Source organism: Atta colombica, unplaced genomic scaffold (assembly GCF_001594045.1).
Source record: "Atta colombica isolate Treedump-2 unplaced genomic scaffold, Acol1.0 scaffold90, whole genome shotgun sequence".
Lineage (NCBI taxonomy): Eukaryota > Metazoa > Arthropoda > Insecta > Hymenoptera > Formicidae > Atta > Atta colombica.
This window is the reverse complement of record NW_017259584.1, coordinates 321,983-328,857: the sequence shown is the minus strand read 5'-3', so window position 1 is coordinate 328,857 and position 6,875 is coordinate 321,983.

Genomic DNA, 6,875 nt, shown 5'->3' with positions numbered 1-6,875 from the left:
ACAGTCGAATGACAAGAGAATGCTCGACTACAGTTGGTTCTTATATTCCGACTCGAATCGAACCCTTGGTGTAAACTCAGCTACTGATAACTGATTTTATAGTCAAAATCCGATCGAGTTTACTTCCAATTTGGCCTCAAATTGCTAACATTTTGTTATCAGAGTATAATGTTCAAATACTTAGAAAATATACAATATAATATATTATAGGACCGTGTATGTGATAACTATAGAAATCAAAACCTTAAACGGTCTAGCTGGATTTTAAATGCTTGTATGATTCTTGTGTGAATTTATATATTACATATGTAGTTTTTAAAAACACGTGCCGAAATGATTTTTCGGTCTTGAAACGCTAACTCCACTAAACTACTGCAGTAATATCACAAGTTAAATTGACTAGCAATTTAACAAATGTTTGATGCATCGCATCTTTGAAACAATCTTAATAATGTTGAATGACATATTAAAATCTGTAAATAATTAATTCTTATTGCGAAAAATATTACTTCGGTTGGGAATCGAATCCAGATCTCTTGCATTCCATGCATCCTAAGCCTTTAGACTACCTTAGTAATATTCTTCACAATAATTGACATATGAACAACGTCTCTTTAGGCGATGTAAATAAATAATATATTATAGAATTTAGTCCAAAATATACCCATTCTAATTATTAATAGAATAAAACATTAGTAGCTAAATATTTATATTCATTTCATGTAAGCAATTTTAGATTATAAAAGCTGAGCTTAAATTAAACTTTAATATTAAAGTAAATTCTAAGTTAAAGGTCTATAATAAATTCTATAATTTTCAAAATTATATTATTCAATTACAAATAAAATGTAATTAAATTATACTTACTTTAAACAATATATTATAAAATTACTAACAGAAATTCTATTGAACTTTACTAAACAGATTAAATTCACTTCTATACTTAATATAATTCATTAATATAATTAAATGTGATACTATACATATATGCTCAATATGACGATAAAATATTGCAAGTTATTCTGTTCAGCGAACTTGGCATTATATAGCATTTTCTATTAGAGTAGGTATAAAAAGAGTAGCGCTAATTAACCGGAAATAGTGTCTTACTAGAGGTATCTACAGGCTGTGTCATCAAAATCCGGGCAAATCGAACAATTTCTTTAAACAAAATGTTTTTAATGAAAAATTAAATATTACAAAAAATCCTTTTACATGTACTTGAATCCTTGTGGAACACATATTATTCGATGTATCCCCCATTAACTTGAATAATAGCCTCTATTTTCGATCTGAAGCGTTCACACGCATGCTGTAATGTAGCACTGTCCATGCCGACGAATGCTGCCTCAATAGTGATTCTTAATGATGTCATATTGGGATGTCGAAATTTGTTTGTGACTCTTTCAACGTTCCATACGTAGTAATCCAAGAGATTTAAATCTGGGCTGTTGGGAGGCCAGAATTTTTTGGTCCAAAACTATCGACTAACTGTTGTCTGAGAGCCAATTTTGAATTAAATGACTTATATGAGCCGGTGCACCGTCCTGCTAAAAAACATATGTATACCTTCCGGACGCCACAGTTTCCATTCTATCCTCATTACATCCATGGGAATGCGCAACGATTGCTCTGGATCCGAAATCAGCGCTTGAGCCCTTTCAATGACTGCGGAGGTCTTCGCGATGCATTCTTTCGAGTGACTCTTCCTCGCTGACATACTGGAACCTTCGTTGGACTGTTTTAAAATCGTATATTTTGCCACAACGTCATAAATGATTGATCTCGAGTATCCAAAGAACCGAATTATTTCCGTTGCTAAGCACTCAGTGCGAAGGCTTTCGATGATCGCGGCTCTTCGATTATACTTCACACTTGGTTTCAACATCGAGGCCATTTTGAGAATGACTGTTTACTAGAAGCATCAGGCTTTCTCGGACGTCAACAACAATCTCTGGCGGAAGCACAATATAGCGAAAAATTTAAATTGAAATTTGTCCGGATTTTGGTGACTCTGTATATAACGCAATTCCTCGTCTTAACTTTTTCTTTCTTTAACGTTCTCTTCTTCTAACTAACAGTAAGAACATCTAATGGCGTAACACATGCATTGGCGCCACTCTCTTTATATCATGGAAGAATTACATGGTGTGCTTAGTTTGCCCAAACCATGCCTACTTTTGCTCCGCGTCATCTCTAAGCACGCAATCTACCAACCATAAAACGCGAAACATGAAGCGATATTCATAATCCGTTTTTATTTTAAAACTATCTTAAATATAATGTCTTAAGACAATCTTAAATGTAAGAATTGACTATGAATACCTGTTTCGCGTCATGAAGTTGGTACTCAATCTTTCCTAATGCAAGAAAGGATTCAGTAAAGAGAGGAAATCAAGAGAGGAAAAGACAGTTTTTGTTTATTTTTACAAGTATTTTGAAGCGATCTCGTCATTAGATTTATCCATGTCTTTATTTACAAATGGCATGCAGCATAAATTAATGTGTATTTCTTGTGTTACGTCCAGCGGATTCCCACGACACTTTTCTTTCATGGAGATCTGGAATTCATTGAAATAAAAAGACAGTTACGAATAACGTACAAGTTGAGCATTATAGCTAGAGAAGACTAAAAACTTCTTTTCCCATTCTATAAATTAAAACGAAGAATCCAGTATCTCCTCGTAAATGTCGCTCTGAGATAAACTAAAAATCGGTAAATGTGCACGAGCGGCGGGACCAGGGAGACACCGAGTCTGTGCCCCTAGGACACTGCGGCTAAAATAATAAAAATATGTCATTGAAAGCCTAAGACCGGCGCCAAGATATTTTTTAACGGTCAAGTCGCGGACGATTCTCACAAGTCTGTGATTACAAGATCTAAGAAGCGACACGCGACTTCAGGGGTAAATTGTGGGGTAAACTGTGATCTCGTGCTGATGCTGCACGTGCTTTCTTGACGCACTGCACGTGCGTTTTCCCATAAATATTAAGGTCATAAAATTAAGGATGACACACTACAAACATTACAGTCATGTCCTTTTCCATCCTTGAGCAATTAGAAAGAAAGAAATAGGTCCCTACCAGCTAATTAACGAACTTATCTACCAATCAGTGTGCTGTTAATCAAGATTACTATAAAAACCTCGATTTCGCGGGACTCAGCACCTTTTTTCCTATTCTCTCTAAGGAAGGACGTAAGATCCGAAATTCTTATTTTCTTAACTGGCCAACACTTTAAAACTCAGAGTTTAGAAGCAGTGTGAGAGAAATTCCATCGACCTCGCGTACTTGACAGCGAGACTCAAAGATTTAGAGTCAGTGAAGAAACATCAACCTTACATATCCTAGCCGGAGGAGCTACTCCGATCTCAGTAGTAAATCGGTATATCTCTATTCTTTGGTCCCCCTCATTTTTTATTTCGGTAATTCGTTTCATTTTGTTTCTTTTTATTATTTATTTATTTTTATTTTATTTTTATTCTTTTCTTTCTTTCTCACTTTTGACTTCCCATGTACAAAAAAATAAAAACATTGCAATCCGTTCATTATAATTTCAATCTGTCGCCATCGCCTCACGATAATTGCTCGCCCCTGTTGATCGGTCGCTCGTGTTCGCCTATTAATATTATCATTGTCCGAGGATCAGGCCGAACCTTCTCCACTCACCAAAACTTCGTTCTCTTTTTATTCCCTCGCTATCTTATTCGCTAACTTCTGCCACCGATACTTTCACACACACTCACACATACATAAATCCATACGCTAACACATTTCAGAATAGAGAACCAAAGGATTGTATTTTTATACTTAAAAAAAATGTATTACTAAATATTTTTTTATTATAGTACTATTAAACTAAACCCTTGTTAATTTGACAAACTTCTCCTTGTATTTATCATAAATTCTCTCGCGGCACTTCGCCCTCTCCCCAGTCACTTGAATTAAGTTTCATGACCGAAAGCATACAGACGTACACATCTAGCGTTAAAGTGCCCTCTCGGCACACTGATGAGTTTGAGCCCTTTTAAATTAAAAGTATATCCGAAAAGTATGTTCTCGTATGTCCGTTTAGGAGCATGAGTTGAGATTTCCAATTCGTCCTCCATTCAATCCCCGGCTCGTTAAGAGTCTCAGGATGAAGCGAAGTGCTTCCCGATTGCGTCTTTCGCCACGGCTCTCTTGCGATCCGCAGCCTGAACACAATCAAATGATCTAATAATTCGGTTCCTATTGCGTTCACCTCGTCAGCTTCATGCATAGCGGTAACATTTAACCAGTGAGATTTAACATTCGTCAAGATTAAATTGTAGAGGATTCTGTTTTCAATCACAGATCAAATTTTTTTCTGTTATTTAAATTTTTAGAGTTTTGTAAAGTATATGTAACGTAAAATTTTAATTATTTCGTAGTGAATAACAGAACACAATCTCAATTGCAATTTCTATGATGGCTTGCCGCTAGGCTGAAGTAAACAACGTAAACTAGATCAAAATATTAATAGTTACACTGAGTAAATTAATCAACAAAAGAAAGAGTGCTTTTGCATCCGTCGTCAATTTGAGAAGAAGTGTATCTACATCTAATAAGGATTTTAAGCATCTGCAGCGGAATACTCTGCCGCATTAGTAGTAACTTTTTTCCATACACAGGAATTAAAATCACCAGTAACAAGATACCTCTGACTTTCACATTTGTAATGAAATCAAATATACAAGTTCAACTCTGTAGAAACTTTGAAAAGTTAAAGATGATACACAAGCAAGAATTATGTTCACTCCAGCCTAGCGGCAAGCCATCAATTGCAAAGATTGAAACTGAGATTGCATTCACGATAAAATTTGAAATTCACACATTACGTACGTACGTAGAGTCCCTCTAATAAGGAGTCGATTCATAAAGGATACTAGAGAGCCTCACAAGAAGCCTTCCTGTGAGACTCTCAAAGGGATATTAATCTCTGATTGGTCAGATTTCGAATCCCTTTAAATGCTGCTTTGTAGATACTTTCGATGTGGTAGTGAATCTGTGAATTGGTGTGAACACTGCTTCATGATGTAGAAGGCGCGAACGCGAAATCGGACTATCAATTGTCAACCGTGATGGAATTGTGCTGTTTCCGACCACCGACGGCAATGGCGTCCTTCCAGTCTTAACTCTTACTAAGGCACTATAAACGTGAGTATTTGCATATCCGTTATTTTTATTCCTTTCCTCACTCCTTGCTCTATTCTCACTCCGCCGTTGAACTGAGAAGGTTATGATCGTTACGGTTATTATAGGTTATAGCTTCTAAACTATTGGAGCTAACCTTGTAGCTTCGTATTTATGTATTTTCACACTTCGAAATTTTACTAAGCTAAGAGACGAAAAAGAAATATATAAAAAAATTGAAATATTATATATTAACGAAGGCAAAAAAATTTATAAAACGCCTTGTTGCATTGCGATAAAATGTATCAATAGAAGAAGGTATTCGATTATTTAAATTTTCTGCGGATAATATTCATCGAATTTGCTGTATTGTTGTAAAATAAATACATGACTTGTGAATAAACATCACCTCCTCGCAGATGAGAAATTTCGATCCTTTTCTTCAAATTGACATATTTGGCATTTTATCTAGAAATAACCTGAACGCCAGACACTCTTCAGATCCTAATATTACGATAGATTCAACTGAGAGCAAAAATGGAATGAAAGACAAAATTTCAAAGCAAATACAAATCATAATCTATAATGACCATAACCTATCACAGTTCAGTGATGGAATGGGGAGCAAGGAGTGGGAAAAGGAATTAAAATGATGGACGCGAAAACCTACATTTCTAGTGCTCTACTCTTATTAAAGGAACTCTATTGTTATTTTATTTTGAAGTGCCTTTATGTCCACAAAATGTAATAGATTGAATTAGCCAATGTCCATGATTTGATCAGTAATGTCCACGATTTTTTTGTATTCTTCGCTATGTTCACAAATTTCGGTCCATTAAGGCTTAAACACAATATGCACAGGCAATAGAGAATAACGAGCCGTCCAATCAGAACTCTGGGATATATTGAACTTATATTCCAGAGCTCTGATTGAACGGTTTGTTATTCCCTGTTGCTTGTGCCTATTATGTTTAAGCTTTTAGATAAAATTATAAGTTGCTTGTAACAAGACTAAAGTCTCTAGAGAGTAGAAGAAGAGAGTGGACATTTGAGATTCCGCATTGGTGCATGTAACTTATGTCCTTACAATGGCAGCACCAATAGGAACCTTGCTCATTCAGTATAAACGGGAGGAAAATTAGAATTGAAATACCTCGTACTCTGAATTTATTATAGTAATATCATAGAAGTAATGATCGATGTATGTGTATTTCCTAAAAAATTGAGAAATATATCTTCGGCGAAGATTCAATGTAAACATACATATGATATAATGTAATATATACTGACTGTGTCCTAAAATTCACTACCGCTATTAAAAAATCTATAATACACACGTGAACTATAAGGCTTATTGTTTTTAATCGAACTTTTCGCATTTCTCGCATTTCGTTTCTCTTTTTTTTTCTTCACATCATATGAAAAAAGTGAAAAGTTGAACCGTAAAAATTCAACTAAAAAAAATAAACTTATTTTTCAGCGTCAACAATAAATTTTGAAATGCAATCAATGTGTCGTAAGGATGGAAGTTAATAAAGTTGTTAGTAAAGTTGTTAATAAAGTTATTAATAAAGCTGTTAGTAATGCAGTAAGAACCATTTTTAATGCGATTAAAGCACTCAGATATACAACTTGGCATTTTTTTTTACTACAAAAGTAATTTTACTTAATGTTTTTTTAAATTTTTTGTATTGAAATATATTTATAATTTTTTAAAATAA